The sequence below is a fragment of the Brienomyrus brachyistius genome, chromosome 4 (assembly GCF_023856365.1).
Source record: "Brienomyrus brachyistius isolate T26 chromosome 4, BBRACH_0.4, whole genome shotgun sequence".
NCBI lineage: Eukaryota > Metazoa > Chordata > Actinopteri > Osteoglossiformes > Mormyridae > Brienomyrus > Brienomyrus brachyistius.
The window spans coordinates 5,092,807-5,111,208 of NC_064536.1; the positions used below are offsets into that span (position 1 = coordinate 5,092,807).

The 18,402-nt window shown below is 47.9% G+C and overlaps 1 long non-coding RNA gene across 1 annotated transcript; it reads right to left on the reverse strand.

Annotated features, from left to right (window-relative positions):
• Positions 1-8,289: 8,289 nt before the first annotated feature.
• LOC125739599 (uncharacterized) lies at positions 8,290-17,601 on the reverse strand. Its single transcript, XR_007397213.1, has 4 exons — positions 17,353-17,601; positions 17,019-17,255; positions 15,000-15,108; positions 8,290-10,444 (listed from the first exon to the last, which is right to left on the reverse strand). It is a non-coding gene; the product is annotated as an uncharacterized LOC125739599 (long non-coding RNA).
• Positions 17,602-18,402: the final 801 nt, after the last annotated feature.

Sequence of the window (18,402 nt, forward strand, 5' to 3'; positions counted from 1 at the left end):
TTTTAATTTGGCCGGGAAACATATGCAGTCGTGGCGACGAGGCAAGTGCTGCAGCGGTATTTGAGAATTCCGCTATTTACAAGCTATCTAAGATGTTTCGGTTATTTGGGGTGCAGATTCCAAGCTATTTCAGGCTGGTTCTTGTGTCACTGATCCCGACCAGTAGGGGGCGCAGCCCAAGTCCCTGTCAGCTGTGATTTGTTTACAGGGATGTTTGTCTCTGGCGCCATCACATCTGGCCACGGTAGGCCTTACCCGGAATTACCCACCGCCAGTCCTACGCTGGGCATTAAGCAGAAGGACAATACTGGTCCCAGAACATTCCCTCAGACTTCACATGCACACAAATGTGGACTGTGTAGTCAAACCTTGGTTACCTTGGCGACTCTCCATTCATAGCTGCTTACAGTCCCATTGCATGAACAGTACTTAGAGTTAACTACATTTCAATTCACTTCATTTGTTGTAGTTCCCCCCCACCCCCCACACACACTAAAGATGAACCACAAGTACCCATGCGACACCATTAACACAACAACGATACTTTTATCGGAGTTTGACTATTTCTGCAAGCTATTCCACAGAGGCGTGCAGGAATATTGAGTCGCGTCCAGCCCGTGCAGCGCAGGGAGACGGATTCGCCGCCTGCCGTGAGGATTTCTCCATCTAACACACTTTGCCCTTTTGATATGCTGCAGTCTCGCTGATGAAAATGGTGATTACCATAGTGTTCCTCCTTGGGTGTTCCCGTCTTGACCCCGTGCTGATTGAAGGTCCCAGCCTGCCTGTTTGGCGAGACCGAGTTAACGTTCATAATAATAACTGCCCGCGATCATGGGTCTCGGCTGCCTCCCCTGGTTCCCGCGAGAGCCTCTTCATACCTGCAAAGCACAAAAGAGGAAAATGCCAAGTCACCACCCCCCCCCCCCCCACCTACCCACCCCCGCTCTACCTACATCCATGTCATTCTAGAAACGACTACCTGCGATCGTTGTGTATATTTCGGATGAGCAGGTTGCCACAGAGACCTCTCAAGTCATGGATGTCTGTTACCTGCCAGTTTTATGGAGGATTCCACAAGGTGGGTGGGTTCAAGTGGAGGTGGGCTGGGTCAGTGTGTGTGTGTGTGTGTGTGTGTGTGGTTCCTCTTCATGGTTCAACACAGGCTCCTGACCTGAAACGTGACTAGCATAGACATTACAGTGAAAGCACTTAGTGGGAGACGCACAGGACTAATGAAGACGGATGTTTGTTCGGTGTTTCTCACAGCAGTCTTGGACTCGCGCCTGCATGAACAAAGCATACAGAAATAAAAAAATGTTAAAATTACTTAACAGCAAACAAAAATCTGCATTGGCTTTCCAAAATGTTCCCAGACAGCTATTACTGTTTGGACCTTGTTTCTCTTCCTACAAAAAGTGAGCTCTTTGCCTCCACCAGATGTTCCCTTCGAAACGTTCCCTTTCTTTGCAGCCGTGAAACCCCTCTGCACCTTAAGTGCACTGAGCTTGAAAATTAAAGATCATCCTACGAGCGGAGTCGCGCCGCCTTTTAAACCACTCTCTCTTCTGGGATGTTCAGACCTTCTTAAACATTTCACGTTTGCATTACGCATGTTATGGCAGCCAATTACATGGAGGGACACAAATGAAAGTCCTGAAGAATTGCTCGCCTGGAATTAAATTATCTAAAAAAAAAGTCTCGGCTAGCTTTTGCATAACTTCCGATCCGCGTTCATAATAAAGTAACGAGCGTAAACACCATGAAGCATAAACGCCCAGCACCCCCGTCAGCTCGTTTGGTCTCATGCCCCTTGTTCCGGGGACGCCCAGCCGCCTTTGCCACACGCGGACCGCTTCGGTCGCACTTCTGCCCGGCTCCGGTGACTCAGCGCGCTCCTTGATCGCCTGCCTTCCCGTTCATTAGTAAGGAGGAGCTGAGAGTCTTTGGCGCCGAACAAAAGCCAATCTGATGTAGTATTTATTTCCTGTGAAAGACACTCAAAAGAGTTAAATTTCACACTTTACAAAACAGAGCTGGGGAAGACTCGAAGTCGGGAGGGCTACTTGTTATTCAGTATTGCATTCCAGGGAAATGTCTGAACTCTGAAATATTTAACAACTTGAATATTTAACAAGTTGAATTCGAATTTTATAATATAGGGTAATTTACATTCTCATTGTTTTGTTTTTTCCCTTATGTCCTATTTCTTTTCGTCGTCCCTATTTCTTTTTGTTAATTAAATACTGCTCTCTCCTATTTTGCGCCTACATTTGTAATTTTCACTTCAAACTGTGGAAAAAAAATAATTAAAATTTTTCACCGGATAATTATACTGTGGGATTTCGAGATGGACCCAGACAGCACTGGAGAGCGGTGCTGTTAGGGAAATGCAGCACGTTTTAAAGTTTGAAATTAAAGTGTCTCGTTAACTGTCAATTACACAATGTCCCTTCGAAATACGGAATAGTGTGCAAACGCACACACAGATGCACGTCATGTATTTTTATACTCTGCAGACCGTCAATAACGGGCCTACTTAGGCTACTATGCTGTAGTATAATATACAAAACGACTCGTTTTATGTTCTGGCAGTTATAGTTATTAAATATTATAAATCGTATAAATGATGCATTTATTTATTAATGTTATATTGAAGCAATTTGCTTTGGGCACCTGGTTTAAAGACACGACATGTAGACACGCTAGTGACGTACTGACATTCGTTCTTTTTTTGTCCCGAGTTCTCGAAGATCCCTACAAACGTCCAAATCTCCCGCCCTCACCCCCCAGCTCCCAGCGCACCTTAACCAGTTACTGGTCTTAGGATTGGGCTCCCAAACATTGCAGCTCCACATTTTGCCAACTGTTATTTCAACCCCCACTTTAGCAACCCCAGGTCTAGGGTAACCTTGATCACCATGTATATAAATATTGCAAATTAACACTATACACTCACCGGCCACTTTATTAGGTACAACTTGTTAGTACCGGGCTGGACCCCCTTTTGCCTTCTGAACTGCCTTAATCCTTCATGGCATAGATTCAACAAGGTACTGGAAACATTCCTCAGAGATATTGGTCCATATTGACATGATAGCATAACGCAGTTGCTGTAGATTTGTCAGCTGCACATCCATGATGCAAATCTCCCGTTCCACCACAACCCAAAGGTCCTCTATTGGATTGAGATCTGGTGACTGTGGAGGCCATTTGAGTACAGTGAACTCATTGTCATGTTCAAGAAACCAGTCTGAGATGATTCAAGCTTTATGACATGGTGCATTATCCTGCTGGAAGTAGCCATCAGAAGATGGGTACACTGTGGTCATAAAGGGATGGACATGGTCAGCAACAATACTCAGGTAGGCTGTGGCATTGCAATGATGATAAATTAGTACTAAGGGGCCCAAAGTCTGCCAAGAAAATGTCCCCCACACCATTACACCACCACCACCAGCCTGAACCGTTGACACAAGGCAGGATGGATCCATGCTTTCATGTTGTTGACGCCAAATTCTGACCCTACCATCTGAATGTCGCAGCAGAAATCGAGACTCATCAGACCAGGCAACATTTTTCCAATCTTCTGTTGTCCAATTTTGGTGAGCCTGTGTGAATTGTAGCCTCAGTTTCCTGTTCTTTGCTGACAGGAGTGGCACCCGGTGTGGTCTTCTGCTGCTGTAGCCCATCTGCCTCAAGGTTCGACGTGTTGTGCGTTCGGAGATGCTCTTCTGCATACCTTGGTTGTACCGAGTGGTTATTTGAGTTACTGTTGCCTTTCTATCAGCTCGAACCACTCTGGCCATTCTCCTCTGACCTCTGGCATCAACAAGGCATTTTTGCCCACAGAACTGCCGCTCACTGGATGTTTTCCCTTTTTCGGACCATTCTCTGTAAACCCTAGAGATGGTTGTGCGTGACTATCCCAGAAGATCAGCAGTTTCTGCAATACTCAGACCAGCCCGTCTACCACCAACAACCATGCCACATTAAAAGTCACTTAAATCACCTTTCTTCCCCATTCTGAAACTCAGTTTGAACTGCAGCGGTTCGTCAACATGCCTAAATGCATCGAGTTGCCACCATGTGATTGGCTGATCAGTAATTTGCGTCAACGAGCAGTTGGACAGGTGTGCCTAATAAAGTGGCCGGTGAGTGTATATTCACTACTATGAGACCTAAGAATCATGAAGAATGAAGCATCTCAGGGTGACTGTAATTTTGCTGATATGAGAATGTTAATTACCACTTAGGCACGTTCAGCTGATTACCAAATTACAATAAGACAAATTTCAACTCAAAAAGAAAAAAAAACTTCAGAAAAGAGGAGTTTCAATTCAGTTCACTGACTTTGACTTAGAACTTCATATCTCCTGAGACCCACTAGTTTGTCAAATAGAGAGAAATGTAGCGGCTGAATTTAAAATGATTTGTGCTGAACAGAAATGATTCTTAAGAATAATGAAACGTTTCCTTGGGAAAAATAACAGTGAGGCAGGTTGCTTAGGAAACAAAGAACCAGCGGCCGGTTAATTATTTTTACTAAAATAAAAATTAAAACTTAAAAGACACACAAATCATAGAGGAACATACCCCACAGCATTATGCATTTTGAAAACATTCTGGCAGAGCAGAATAATTCAGAAAGCTATTTAAAAAAATAGAGCAGGTGTAATGGTTGACAAAATAACAGAAACATCTAGCAACGTATAACAATTATCGACCTAAGAGTGAGTGGGGTCATCTACTGCCTTCATTACAGCTGCTTCAGTCTTTGGAATATTATTACACAAGTCAAACACTGGACCATTCTTCAAGAAGGGAAGTTTCCAATTAACTGAGGGACTGGAAACTCTCAAAGAGAAGAACTTCCATCGCTTCCCAAAACGTTTCAGTGATGCTTAGTTCTGGTGACTGGGGAGAACACGGAAGGTATTTAACTTTTTCTGGGGAAACCATACTTGAATTTGTTTAGCAGTGTATATGGAGGCTTCATCATGGGAACGACGTCATATCTATTGGGCATTTGTAACAATGCAGAGCGATCCTTGGTCCTAAGGACTCCCATGCGGTCGTGAATCCCCATATTGTTGCGGCATTCTATGGTTCCGAACATAAACCCATCTTCAAGGCTGAAAGATGACTTTTTCCATTAGTCAAGGATTCATGTGATGTTCTCCTTACTCCAGGTTATGGATCTATGTACACTGGCCTTCTACGATGAGATGTAAGTGGGCGCGGATAGAGCACTATGGCTGCAAGCACACAGAGGGTGTTGGACTCCATTAGGGCTGCCATTTGTCGCCAAACTTATAAGTGTTGTCGTCATCGGGTTGTGACCTGGAGTGTCACTGGGGGCGGTTTGCAGCTGAGCGTGGGGCGGCCGGCATGTGGATCAGCCCCTCCAAGTCTGCGGTCCTGGTTCTTGACCGGAAAAGGTTGGATTTGCCCTCTCCTGGTGGGGGAGGAGTTACTGCCTCGAGCAGAGGAGTTTAAGTATCTTGGGGTCTTGTTCATGAGTGAGGGAAGAAGGGAACCGTAGATCGATGGCGGATCGGTCCAGCGTCAGCAGTTATGCAGACGTTGCATTGTTCTGTTGTGGTTAAGAGAGGGATGAGTCGGAGGGTGAAGCTATCGAGTTATCAGTCGATCGACGTTCCTACCCTCACCTATGGTCATGAGCTCTCGGTAGTGACCGAGAGAATGAGATCGCGGACATGAGATATGGTGAGGGGCGCAGACATCTGGGAGGGACTCAAAGCAGGAATGAGCTCGCTGCGGTGGTTTGGGCATCAATCTAGGAGAAGCTCATGACATAGTGTTCTTCAGGAGTGTGTCACAGAGATGCTGCAGAGATGATTCATTTACGTTGCATTTTTTTATGTATGTTTTTACAGTGTTTAACGACTATGCTGCGAAGTGTCTCTTAATCTCAGTTTTGATTGGCCACCATGAATCCCCTTTGCTGAAGCAGTTCGCGCAAGTTTGCCGTAAGCTATCATGAATTTTCAGACCGTTCCCCTTGACATCGGCAATTAGGTTGCAACTATTCAGTCTCTTTGTAACACCGTTAGTTACTTCCCTGAAAACCCACGTATCGAAGCGCGTTTATAGCCAACACATACCACTAATTGGCATTCAACCTAATATGACTCACTTTTGTAAACGAGTCTGTCATTTACTTTAAAGTTAAACTCGTATTCTTTCAATACTTTTGTTACTTTGTCCGCTCCCTGTAGCAGAATGTTCCTAAAACTTAATTCAGTGTATTCCAGTTGAAATGCTTGGTAACGGATTCCATATTTTAAATAAGGGATAAGAAAAAAAAATGATATATCTCCATAGCAATAACATTGTTAAATGTTAAAAATGACCTTAAGCAACATTATTTAAGGTCTTCATTCATTATGCCTAATTTTATCCATCCATCCATTCATCCATTTAATAAACCTCTTTGCAAGGTCATAGTGATTCAGAGGCCATTTTGGAAGGTAGAGGTACAAAGCAGGAAATAAGCCAGGATGGGGCACCAACCCTTCGCAGGCCTAATTTATTTTGTTGTGTTTTGTCTTGACTCCCAGGAAAGGAGAATTTGTAAACACCAACAAAATACTACAGCATATAATCAAGGCCTCATGCTTGAGGTGTTGTACAGAGATGTGAGTGGCAGCACAGGAAGGCTCCGGATTGGGCCGCTGATGGCAGGTACCACCTATTTTGGAGCCATGGCCCCCAGCCAAACACATGGGAGCGTGAGCATGAGGTCGTGGCCCGCCGCCCGCACGCCGACTGCGACAGGAAGGTCACGCGAGTCGCCGTGGTGACACTCCGGAGGCGGAAGGGAGCTGTGTGAGGCAGGGTGGCGCACGGTGCCAGCATGGGGCAGCTATTTTTAGCCACAGCGGAATTACCCCTGCCCCCCCCACACACCCCGGCGGACTCCGTGCCGTTGCCCCCGCTGCCTGAGGATTATTCTCCGCCGCAAGTGGCAGATGCTCTCCAAACCAGACACGGCCAGGAGCTACGCACCCGCATCTCGATACAAGGCTTTATACCGACACCTCGCTGTAGGAGGCGATGCTGAGGCGGCCAGCAGTGAGGCCGTCGGGTGGAAATTCGGCACGATGGTGATGATGATGATGATAGCTGTTACTCATGTTAAAATTCGTGAGCATAAACACAAAATTTAGAGGAAATCGTGCATCCGTCCTCATTCACTGCGATCCAGCGGCCACCCCAGGAGGTGTCTCTCTGGATCGGACGCCAGAGCTCGGTACTGACATGCACAAGGAGGACTCTGAGTCACTAATCTGTCTAAATATTGTGACTTTGGGCGGGGAGACGGAGCCAGGTCACCTAGAGGAGGCACAGGAGAAAGCTGGACTGGGGCCAAATTCAGAACCTGGCACCCGAGCTTGTAAATCAGGAAGATATAGACACACATACAGGTACTTGACATCTGGCATTTTGCCTTTGTCATGGTACAAGTGCACTGCACATGTAATAATCATCAAACTCTGACTTTTGATGTGTTCCCCAGCTAGCAAACATCCCGTACAGTGTGACATATTATAAGGTGATTTTTTTTGTGTTTAGTCAAATTTTCCCCAACCCATTACATCTTGTAAACACCCAAGTGTGTCATATCATATCATATCATATTCATGTTCGATTTACGATAAGTTGAAGTTACCATGAATTCACCGAAACGTAACCCAACCCCATTGTAAACTGAGGGACATCTGAGATCATGCAGTGGAACAATTACATAAATGAAATAAAAATAAAGGAAATAAAACAGAACATAATTTTACAGGTAAGAAATGGAATGCACAGGCACCCCCCCCCCCCCCCCCCCCAGTCCACCCCCAAAGGATAGCGACTCCCCAGATGAACACGGCTAATCTTCAGACACTCTCGCCAGGTGCTTCAGACAAATGTGTTGATTTCCAACAGAACCCAGAGAAGACGGAACAGCTGCGGCACTTCAGCCGAAAAGATGAAATGGGTGCAGGGCGACCCGACCCCCCCCGGCTCGGCCACCTCGATAAAAGCCGTGCAGGTAAGTGGGCCATCTGCCCACCCCCAAAAAAACTCTCTTTAACGAAGCCGTCTTGTTTCAGCCCTGCGATGCCCTTTATTATAGTGATGTCAGGCACTTTGCGCTCATTGGTCCTGGGGGGGGGGGGGTGAGCAACTTTCTGTTGTCTTTATGACTTAATCAGCTCTATAATTTTGTGGCTACAAAGCAAAAATAAAAAAAAAAGATTAAAAACAGACCCTGAATTACTTAAAGATGTTTAGCTTTTCTACTTTCCTGTTGTAGTAGCATAATGACTAGCAGGCTAACGCTCGTGTTTCTGCTCCACATTTAATTACTTAATTAGACATGCTTAGCTGCGTTTCGCATAATTCCGGTGGCGAATTGTACCTTTCATGCTGTTTTTCCTAAACGTGCTGAAAGTAACTTAGGGGGTGGGGCTTTGTATGCATGCAAAGTATTGTGGGAATAGTTCCAAGATGCATGCTGGGGCAGCGTACCACTGACCTGAATGCCCTGCATGCACTCTGGGCAGCAGGTCGCAGTACAGACCCTCCGCGAGGGCATGTACTGTGGGGTGTGACTGTAATGACTCTACATCCAACCATGGTAACCCAGTTGAACCTTGAGCCTCTCCCAGGCAGCGTGAGCTGTCCTGAGCAGAATCCCGGTGCATCATGGGACATAAACACTCGCTTACAAATCAGGTCATCTGAACCGCGTGTATTTGAACTGCAGCAGGAAATGGGAGCGTCTATAGCAGAACCACACAAGACAAGGGGTGAATCTCAATATGCATACTTGACCGTACTCGTATTCTCTTGTACCTGTTTCATGTCATCTTCCATTACCGAACACCAGTCCCAATACTCAAGAACAGAAGTACTGAGGACATTAAATCTGCAGATGTTGCCTTTGCCACCCCAAATATCAAGGATGCATTACTTGTATCCTCGCCGAATGAGGCACAATGAATTGTGGGATTGGTCTCATTCGTTCTTGGATGGCAAGTTTGCAGGACTAGGCTTGCCAAGACCACAAGTACGGTCTTTGAGTTCTTGGTGTTGAGATTCACCCATATCCATCATGCAAACCTCCTAGTGCGGGTCAGGGTGTGGGAATCGAACCCTCCATGCCGGAGACGAGAATCCCCATTCTATGCACTGTGATCCTCCTGAGGAATATGATATTCTGTTTATAATTAGGATGCATGGCAGAATTTAGCATGTCCAACAGGGAGCAGACACTGGGGCAGAGCCAGGACACGCTGGAGAGGTGGTATTTCTTGGCTGGTTTGGAGACACCAGGGGCTCCCACTGGAGGAGCTGGAGGAGGGGGCTGGGTAGAGGAAGGTCTGGACATCTCTGCTCAGTATGCTGCCCAAGCAACCCTGACCCAGATTAGTGGCGGACAATGGATGCATGGATGGATGGATGGATAGACACAATTAAAAGAAAAGGCAACTTTCCCCATGAATACACTACAAAGTACTGTATGCATAGAGCAGTAACAAACATATATCAATAGGTTTGTACCTTTAAGTAGATCTCAAATTGCTAAGGGTAAGTAATATGGCAGTTCTTAAGGATGTCAAGACAATAGTGTGTGCTGAGTTTATGCAAATGGGACAAAACCCATTTGTCCAGATGTCCAGAACTGCTACAGAGAGGAGCTCAGCTCTGTACCTTTAAAAACACATCACCAGACCATAAGCACAGATCTGACAGAGCAGTTTCTCCCCCTCGGAGACCCAACAAGGCCCAGTGTGGCTCATCTTGGCCTTGGTCCCTCAAACTGCAGCAACACCACATCTGAGTGGGCGAAGGGAGGCATGGGGTCTTTTCACACCCCCGTTCTCTGTTCACCAGCTGGAGCTGGGGTCTGAGAGGAAGAGCTGGCCGTCCGGTCGGGGTGGTGGGCTTCTTGGGCTGCTGTGGGGACCAGGGTGGTCTTCTTGTCTCCCCGGTCCATCTCCGGGGTCTGATGGCGGATTGCTCTTTTGGGGGATAGTGGTGCCTGGATCTGGGAGTGTAGAGTATATATGGGGAGTGTGAGTGTGTGTACAACGTTCATTTCTGTGTGTCTCCATGCTTGGCAAGGCCTGGCCCTCCTAGCTCTGTCGGGCCCCTCCTGGGGGGTGGGGGGGCCCTTGGATCTCTGGCCTGGGGACCTGCGGGCTCACTGCCACGGTCCCCTGGGGCTCCTGCACTGCGGCTGCCAGATGACCTCCCTCTGAAGCTCTCCTCTGCCCTTTTTCTGGGTGGGGGCTGCAATTCTCCCTGTGGTGGTCCTCCGGAGGGGTCCCATGCCCTGGGGGGCCTCTGGATGTCTGGGGCCCGGGTCTCTTCCATGTCTGCTTCATGTCCTGGGGGGTGGGGCTGTGGCTCCCCACACACACTACTAGACATTTACATGGAGAAACCTTATGAACACCAGCTCGCTCACACACACAGGTGTGCACACAGGTGTACAAACAGGTTCTCACAGACACACACAGGTGTACAAACAGGTACTCACAGACACACACTGTCTCGATCGGCTGTTGCTTCTAAACATATATTGTAATATTAGTTAGCTATGTGTGCTGTTCAACAACATTAAACATTTAATGTTCATTGTGATTCGTACAGATACTGTATAGGCAAGCCCCTTTTTTAGTGGTTAAAGGGTTAAATCAGAAAAGGTAGCAGGAGGATAGAGTTTGTTGGTTCAAGTCCCAAGATGACGGCTATTGCAAGAGCACATTTGAATCTCCCCGGTAATAAAATCCAGATGGGTAAAGTGTGTTAAAACGTACTTGTCAGCTTAGGATTTACATGTGAAGAGTGCTAAATAAAAAAGGAGAGCCGTCTCCTATTCCTCATTTTAAAAATAGAATCCATATTGTGTAATGTTTGCTGCCAGCCCAGATGATTGCACACATTTTTACATGATGACTATGGAGCCTGAGGTCATAATAAGCAGCTTGCACAAGGCCGTGGCGATTCTGCGCGGTGTTCCCTAACCCTAGGTCGAGGCCGCTGCGTTTCTGCGCGGTGTTCCCTAACCCTAGGCCAAGGCTGCTGCGTTTCTGCACGGTGTTCCCTAACCCTAGGTCGAGGCCACTGCGTTTCTGCGCGGTGTTCCCTAACCCTAGGCCAAGGCTGCTGCGATTCTGCGCGGTGTTCCCTAACCCTAGGCCGAGGCCGCTGCGATTCTGCGCGGTGTTCCCTAACCCTAGGCCGAGGCTGCTGCGATTCTGCGCGGTGTTCCCTAACCCTAGGCGGCTGTGTTTCTGCGCGGTGTTCCCTAACCCTAGGCAGAGGCCACTGCGTTTCTGCGCGGTGTTCCCTAACCCTAGGCAGAGGCCACTGCGATTCTGCGCGGTGTTCCCTAACCCTAGGCCGCTGTGTTTCTGCGCGGTGTTCCCTAACCCTAGGCAGAGGCCACTGCGTTTCTGCGCGGTGTTCCCTAACCCTAGGCGGCTGTGTTTCTGCGCTGTGTTCCCTAACCCTAGGCCGAGCTTGTTGCGATTCTGCGCGGTGTTCCCTAACCCTAGGCAGAGGCCACTGCGATTCTGCGCGGTGTTCCCTAACCCTAGGCCGCTGTGTTTCTGCGCGGTGTTCCCTAACCCTAGGCAGAGGCCACTGCGTTTCTGCGCGGTGTTCCCTAACCCTAGGCGGCTGTGTTTCTGCGCTGTGTTCCCTAACCCTAGGCCGAGCTTGCTGCGATTCTGCGCGGTGTTCCCTAACCCTAGGCGGCTGTGTTTCTGCGCGGTGTTCCCTAACCCTAGGCAGAGGCCACTGCGTTTCTGCGCGGTGTTCCCTAACCCTAGGCAGAGGCCACTGCGTTTCTGCGCGGTGTTCCCTAACCCTAGGCAGAGGCCACTGCGTTTCTGCGCAGTGTTCCCTAACCCTAGGCGGCTGTGTTTCTGCGCGGTGTTCCCTAACCCTAGGCAGAGGCCGCTGCGTTTCTGCGCGGTGTTCCCTAACCCTAGGCAGAGGCCACTGCGATTCTGCACGGTGTTCCCTAACCCTAGGCAGAGGCCTCTGCGATTCTGCATGGTGTTCCCTAACCCTAGGCAGAGGCCTCTGCGATTCTGCATGGTGTTCCCTAACCCTAGGCCACTGCGTTTCTGCGCGGTGTTCCCTAACCCTAGACCGAGCTTGCTGCGATTCTGCGTGGTGTTCCCTAACCCTAGGCCGCTGCGATTCTGCATGGTGTTCCCTAACCCTAGGCCACTGCGATTCTGCACGGTGTTCCCTAACCCTAGGCCGAGCTTGCTGCGATTCTGCTCGGTGTTCCCTAACCCTAGGCCGCTGCGATTCTGCGCGGTGTTCCCTAACCCTAGGCCGCTGCGATTCTGCACGGTGTTCCCTAACCCTAGGCCGAGCTTGCTGCGATTCTGCTCGGTGTTCCCTAACCCTAGGCCGCTGCGATTCTGCACGGTGTTCCCTAACCCTAGGCCGAGCTTGCTGCGATTCTGCTCGGTGTTCCCTAACCCTAGGCCGCTGCGATTCTGCACGGTGTTCCCTAACCCTAGGCCGAGCTTGCTGCGATTCTGCTCGGTGTTCCCTAACCCTAGGCCGCTGCGATTCTGCGCGGTGTTCCCTAACCCTAGGCCGCTGCGATTCTGCGCGGTGTTCCCTAACCCTAGGCAGAGGCCACTGCGATTCTGCACGGTGTTCCCTAACCCTAGGCAGAGGCCGCTGCGATTCTGCGGGGTGTTCCCTAACCCTAGGCAGAGGCCTCTGCGATTCTGCATGGTGTTCCCTAACCCTAGGCAGAGGCCTCTGCGATTCTGCATGGTGTTCCCTAACCCTAGGCCGCTGCGTTTCTGCGCGGTGTTCCCTAACCCTAGACCGAGCTTGCTGCAATTCTGCGCGGTGTTCCCTAACCCTAGGCCGCTGCGATTCTGCATGGTGTTCCCTAACCCTAGGCCACTGCGATTCTGCACGGTGTTCCCTAACCCTAGGCCGAGCTTGCTGCGATTCTGCTCGGTGTTCCTTAACCCTAGGCCGCTGCGATTCTGCGCGGTGTTCCCTAACCCTAGGCCGCTGCGATTCTGCACGGTGTTCCCTAACCCTAGGCCGAGCTTGCTGCGATTCTGCTCGGTGTTCCCTAACCCTAGGCCGCTGCGATTCTGCACGGTGTTCCCTAACCCTAGACCGAGCTTGCTGCGATTCTGCGCGGTGTTCCCTAACCCTAGACCGAGCTTGCTGCGATTCTGCGCGGTGTTCCCTAACCCTAGACCGCTGCGATTCTGCGCGGTGTTCCCTAACCCTAGACCGCTGCGATTCTGCGCGGTGTTCCCTAACCCTAGGCTGAGGCCGCTGCGTTTCTGCGCGGTGTTCCCTAACCCTAGGCCGAGGCTGCAGCGATTCGGTGTGCTGTTTCCTCCCACCACCTTCTGCTCCTCGCACATGACCGTCTTTGTTTCACCCTTCCCTGGTCAGCGGGAGTTCCGGGAACTGGTAAAAACGGCTCAGTTGAATGAAAAAAAAAGAAAACAGCAGCCTTCCTTTCTGGGCTCATTTAGCACACCCACGTGGTTATTTACATAATGTGTGGGAACGCCAGACGCCCGGGGGGGAGGGGGGCAAATTTGAACGAAGTGTCAGATTCGGTGGGCTAGACGGTTAGTGAGAGCAATGACTCACCGAGGCCAGCTAATGCGAGACGGCGGGTCAGGCTTTCAACACCCTGCCCGTGTCTGAGGAGAGAGGGTCTTACTGCAGCTTCTCACGGCTTTGAAGGGGGGAGGAAGTCACTTTTAATACTGGTAGTTCAAAGAGGCCTCGGTGCTCTTGTAAGCTTTCTGTGACTCCGTGGTGCTGCTCTCATGCCTTTGTTGGCTGGATTCTACCTCCAAATAGGAAGATAATTTTCCCCCAAAGAATCTGCATCCTGGAAGCGCACAGGTGGCGCCCGGAAATGTTCCGGCATAGGAATACGTTCTGTGCATAATGTGACGGGTCATGTGGCGCAGCTTCAGCCTTCAGACAACATAATAATCTGACACGACAAAATGAAAAGGTTAGAAATCCCCAGAGTCTTGACAGGCGATCTCAGAGCTTTGCTGAACTGCACTTTAGAGACCAGCAAAGGAGCCAGAACAGGTGGGGTGGGGGGCAAAGACCAGGCATCTAACACAGCAAGGCCGACTGCTTCTGCAGCCAAGGCCAACCGAGAGTCCGGTAATTACTGAGCCCCACGGATCTATTCTGTCAGTCCAGCACTGACGCCGAAAACAGCAGAGATGTTCCGAAATCCCGTTGCTGTTACTTTAACACTTCAGAGCAGGACACACTTTGCTATGAAGTAGTTATGCATTTTAAAATGTTCCCTTTTTCCTGCAATATTATTTCAGCGGTGTGTTTTCTCTTTCAACATCAAAAAGGTACATCCTGCATCCGTCACTAGTGAGGCGTGCTCTGTCTTCTGTCATTTTCATAAAGCACAGTTATGCTTGGCTTATGATACACTGACTTGTGACTTTCAGGATACACAATGTCCACAATTTAGTTAAACAGAATATATGTATCTTACAGTAGCAGTTGCATGTATTTTATACTAGTAGTTTAACAGAGTATGTTTCTTAGTAGTAATTCAACAGACTTATAGTAGCACTTAAACAGAATATATGTGTTTCTTAGTAGTAGTTTAACAGAGTATATATGTCATATTAGTAGTTATGTCTTATAGTAGTCGGGTTTCATCGGAGTAATTTAACAGAATACATGTGTCATAGTAGTAATCTAAGAGTATGTGTTTCATAGTAGTAATTTGACAGAGTATGTGTTTTATAGTATTAATTTAAGGGTATATGTGTTTCATATTAGCAGTGTAAGAGAGTACATGTGTTTTATAGGCACATTAACCAAGCACTGGGTAGCGTTGCATTACTGCGAACTGGGATCAGGAAAAGGCAGGAACCTGAAATGTTATTCAGCGAGTCGGGCTGCTTTTTTCTCACCTGCTGGCCGCCGTGTCCTGCTGTTTTTCTCAGGGCTGACACAGGAAAAGTGGGATGTTTCCCTTTGATGTGGACGGGGAGCAGGGCCTGGATGCTGGTGACCTTCTTCCTGTCAGAAACACGGTGGGGGCAGCTCAGCGCAAAACATATTCCTCTTCATTCTTATACTCCCGAAGTTGTTCTGATGCTCTTCAGTTTGCGGTTTTCAGCCTCTTAAACCCGCAACCGGAAAACACCAATGATGGATGGATTTCTGCTTTTCAAACACTTCGCATTCACTCTCATTTTAACACAATGACTCCATTCCAAATGTTTCACTTTTCCAAAAAACAAAAGCAGAACTCAGAAACAAGAACACTGACAACAAGTTCTTTTTTGTGCCATTTAAAATAAACTGGTTTGTTTACCTGGGATGTCTCCAGAATGTATTTTTCAGAAGGTTGCTATCTTTGTGTCCCCATAAAGATAGCAGGCTTGATGCACAGACAGCGACATTCAAAGAAACACAAACACCCGCATAAAAAGAGTCTGGGACACCGTACCACGGAGGCATGACACAAGACTGAATTAGGAATGGATAATGCAAAGAGAAAAGCATTTTTAGAAGATGAGAAATTACTTTGTGCTGATTGAGCTGTACTTTGGAACAGCCTTGGGATGTTTGGGGTTTCTACCCTCTGGCTGCTTTCTAGTCTGGCCTGTTTCTAGAAAGAAATAAAGAACCAAGTCTCAGCCTCATCCACGGGGGGGGGGGGGGAGGGGGGGGGGGGGGAGAGGTGATGGACTCGTTGCCATAGCAACCGAGAGTATTGCGCAGTCGGCCAGTGCATTGGCGTTTTTCAGCGGCGCTAACAAAATCGCTAATGCGAAGATACGATGTAAAAGCTGAACGGCGGCCGTGTTTCACTCGACGGTGTGAGGCGTCACTGACATCCGAGCAAACGAGCAGGACACTCGGGTGACAGTGAACTCCCAGTGCTGCAGTGTCATCAGAGGCTGGATGACCCTAACCCACTGTGCTAGGCAAAGTACGCAGAATATACACTCTGTTATTTATTCTAAATTAACATGCATTTTCCAGTCCATTGGATGCATGAATTTTTAAAATCACCTTTTGGTTGCGGGCCAGTGATTTACTTTTACTGCATTTTTGAAATCTCCCCCAAAGTCAGCCTTGGCGTGTGTGTGGAATATTCTGGAATAGCTGCATGTTTTGAATTTGTCTGATTACCTGTCAGGGTGATAAAATGATTGGCTCAGGACCACCAAAGGGTGAAATCATTCATAGTCAAACCGCTCTTTACAAATAGATAATATAAACATGTATATCCATGTTGATATATCTGTTGCAATTGTTCTCACATCATTTACCCTGTTGCTCATCTGCAAATGGCTGTAAGCCAAGCAAGCTCAGCCTCCCCCCCCCCCCCCACCCCACTCTACTGCTTGTAGAAATCTCCACCCACCCCAATCAGACATAAATTTTACTGTTAATGTGTTTTTTCCCGCACACCATAGGAGTAGGTCTCTCAGTCAATGGCCTTCTAACAGAAAATTGTGTTGTGCTTTTAGCATAGCGGGGGGGGGGTGGGCTTGAATGGCTTAAATCTCTGGATGCGCTACTGAGTACACATGGCTGGTAAGCGGTGGGAGTTTCCTGCCCATGTTTTAACGTTCCAATTATTATGTCACACCCAAAAATGATCACACTCAACAGCAACTCTGCCCCAAACAGCAGAGGGCGCTAGAGTAACCCCGGTGCATTTCTGACTTGCTCTCCCTCAGCATCTCTCGGGACTTTGTTTCTTCCCTCTAACGAAATCTAAGGGAGAGGACCTTACATTAGAGCAGGGCTTTTCAGCCACAGCGTTTGTCTTTCCCCCCCTTCGGCCTTCCAAGCCGTATCCCACAATGCACCGCGGCAGCGCCGACTTCAGTGGACCATGACATTATGTTTGAATTCTCACAATGACACTTCCGCGTTAAAACGTTTCAGTGTCGGCGGAGGGACGAACTCACTGTGGCTTCTAATTAAAGATGATCCTCCGGGTTGACTTACAGTCACAGGAACGGAGGTAGTACGAAAGTCCGTGGTCCCTCACGCCCCGTTTGGTCGCTCCCCTTTGAAGTCGGACGTTATGAGATCCAAGTGCCATGAAGGGCTGCGAGGCAGCAGCAGCCAGGACTCCTCCACTGCATGATGTATGATGCCGGCGCTTCGCAGCTTATGTCATTAACCTTCCCCTCGCCGCCGCTCTGCAGCACAGAACAGAGCTGAGCATTACTCAAGTTAAATATACTAAATGCACGGGTGGCGCCGTGGTTCAATAGGTGGCGCTGTTTCCCCACACACCTCCAAGGTTGTGGGTTTGATTGCCTCCCAGCTCTTTGTACGTGGAGCTTGCATGTTCTACCGTGGTCGCGTCTTGCCTGAAATACCTCTGGATCCTTCCCACAGTGCAAAAACATGCGAGTAGGCGAATCATTGAGACCAAATTATCCGTGGCGTGCGAGTGACTTCCTGTCCGGGATGCCCCCCGCCTAATGCCCTCTTCCTCCTGGGATAAGGCTCACAGTGGGAGATTAATAATGGTAAGTTATTATTAACTGCGGAAAGGACAGAAATTGCAATGAATGGGGTCTTGTAAGAGGAGTGAGCATAGTAATTTCAGAGTTCATATGTGGGAATTGCCAGAAAAAGCCTTTGGCTGACAGGGGACATACAGTATATATTATATTATAGTACTGTGCAAAAGTCTTAGACAGTCAAAGAAAATTATATTTAAATGATCTTCATGTTTGCATGTAAAACTACAATTTTATCTGTAAAGGTACATTGGCTTAACCATTTCAGATTCTAACCCTAACGTTTTCAGTACCTTTCCTGTGTCACTAGCACATGTGGTATAATCAATATCTCATTGGCTTTTTAAACTACTTTAATTAATTAATGAATTAATTGACTTTTTTTGTGAAATGTAAGAAATACTGTACAAGAATTGATATTGAAATTCTTGTTCATCTTGTATTGGATTGTCCTTCATTTACACAAGTTCTAATCTTCTGATGTTAAATTGTTTTCCGTTCTGAGCACATATACAATGAAATTGATAAATAGCTTTAAACGTATCCTTTGACTATTAAAGACTATTGCACAGTACTGTATTATACACACATACGCTAAGACGTACACACACACACACACACACACCTGTACTCATACCTTTGTGGGGACTGTATATTCATTTCTAATAGCAAAACCCTAATCCCAACATCCAGCCTGAGACCTCTGGCATTTTTAGTTTTTTGATTGCATTCACAGATCTTTGTGGGGACCTGAAAAATGGTCTCCACAACGTTAAAATAACAGGTTTTTACTACATTGTGATACATACCACTCACA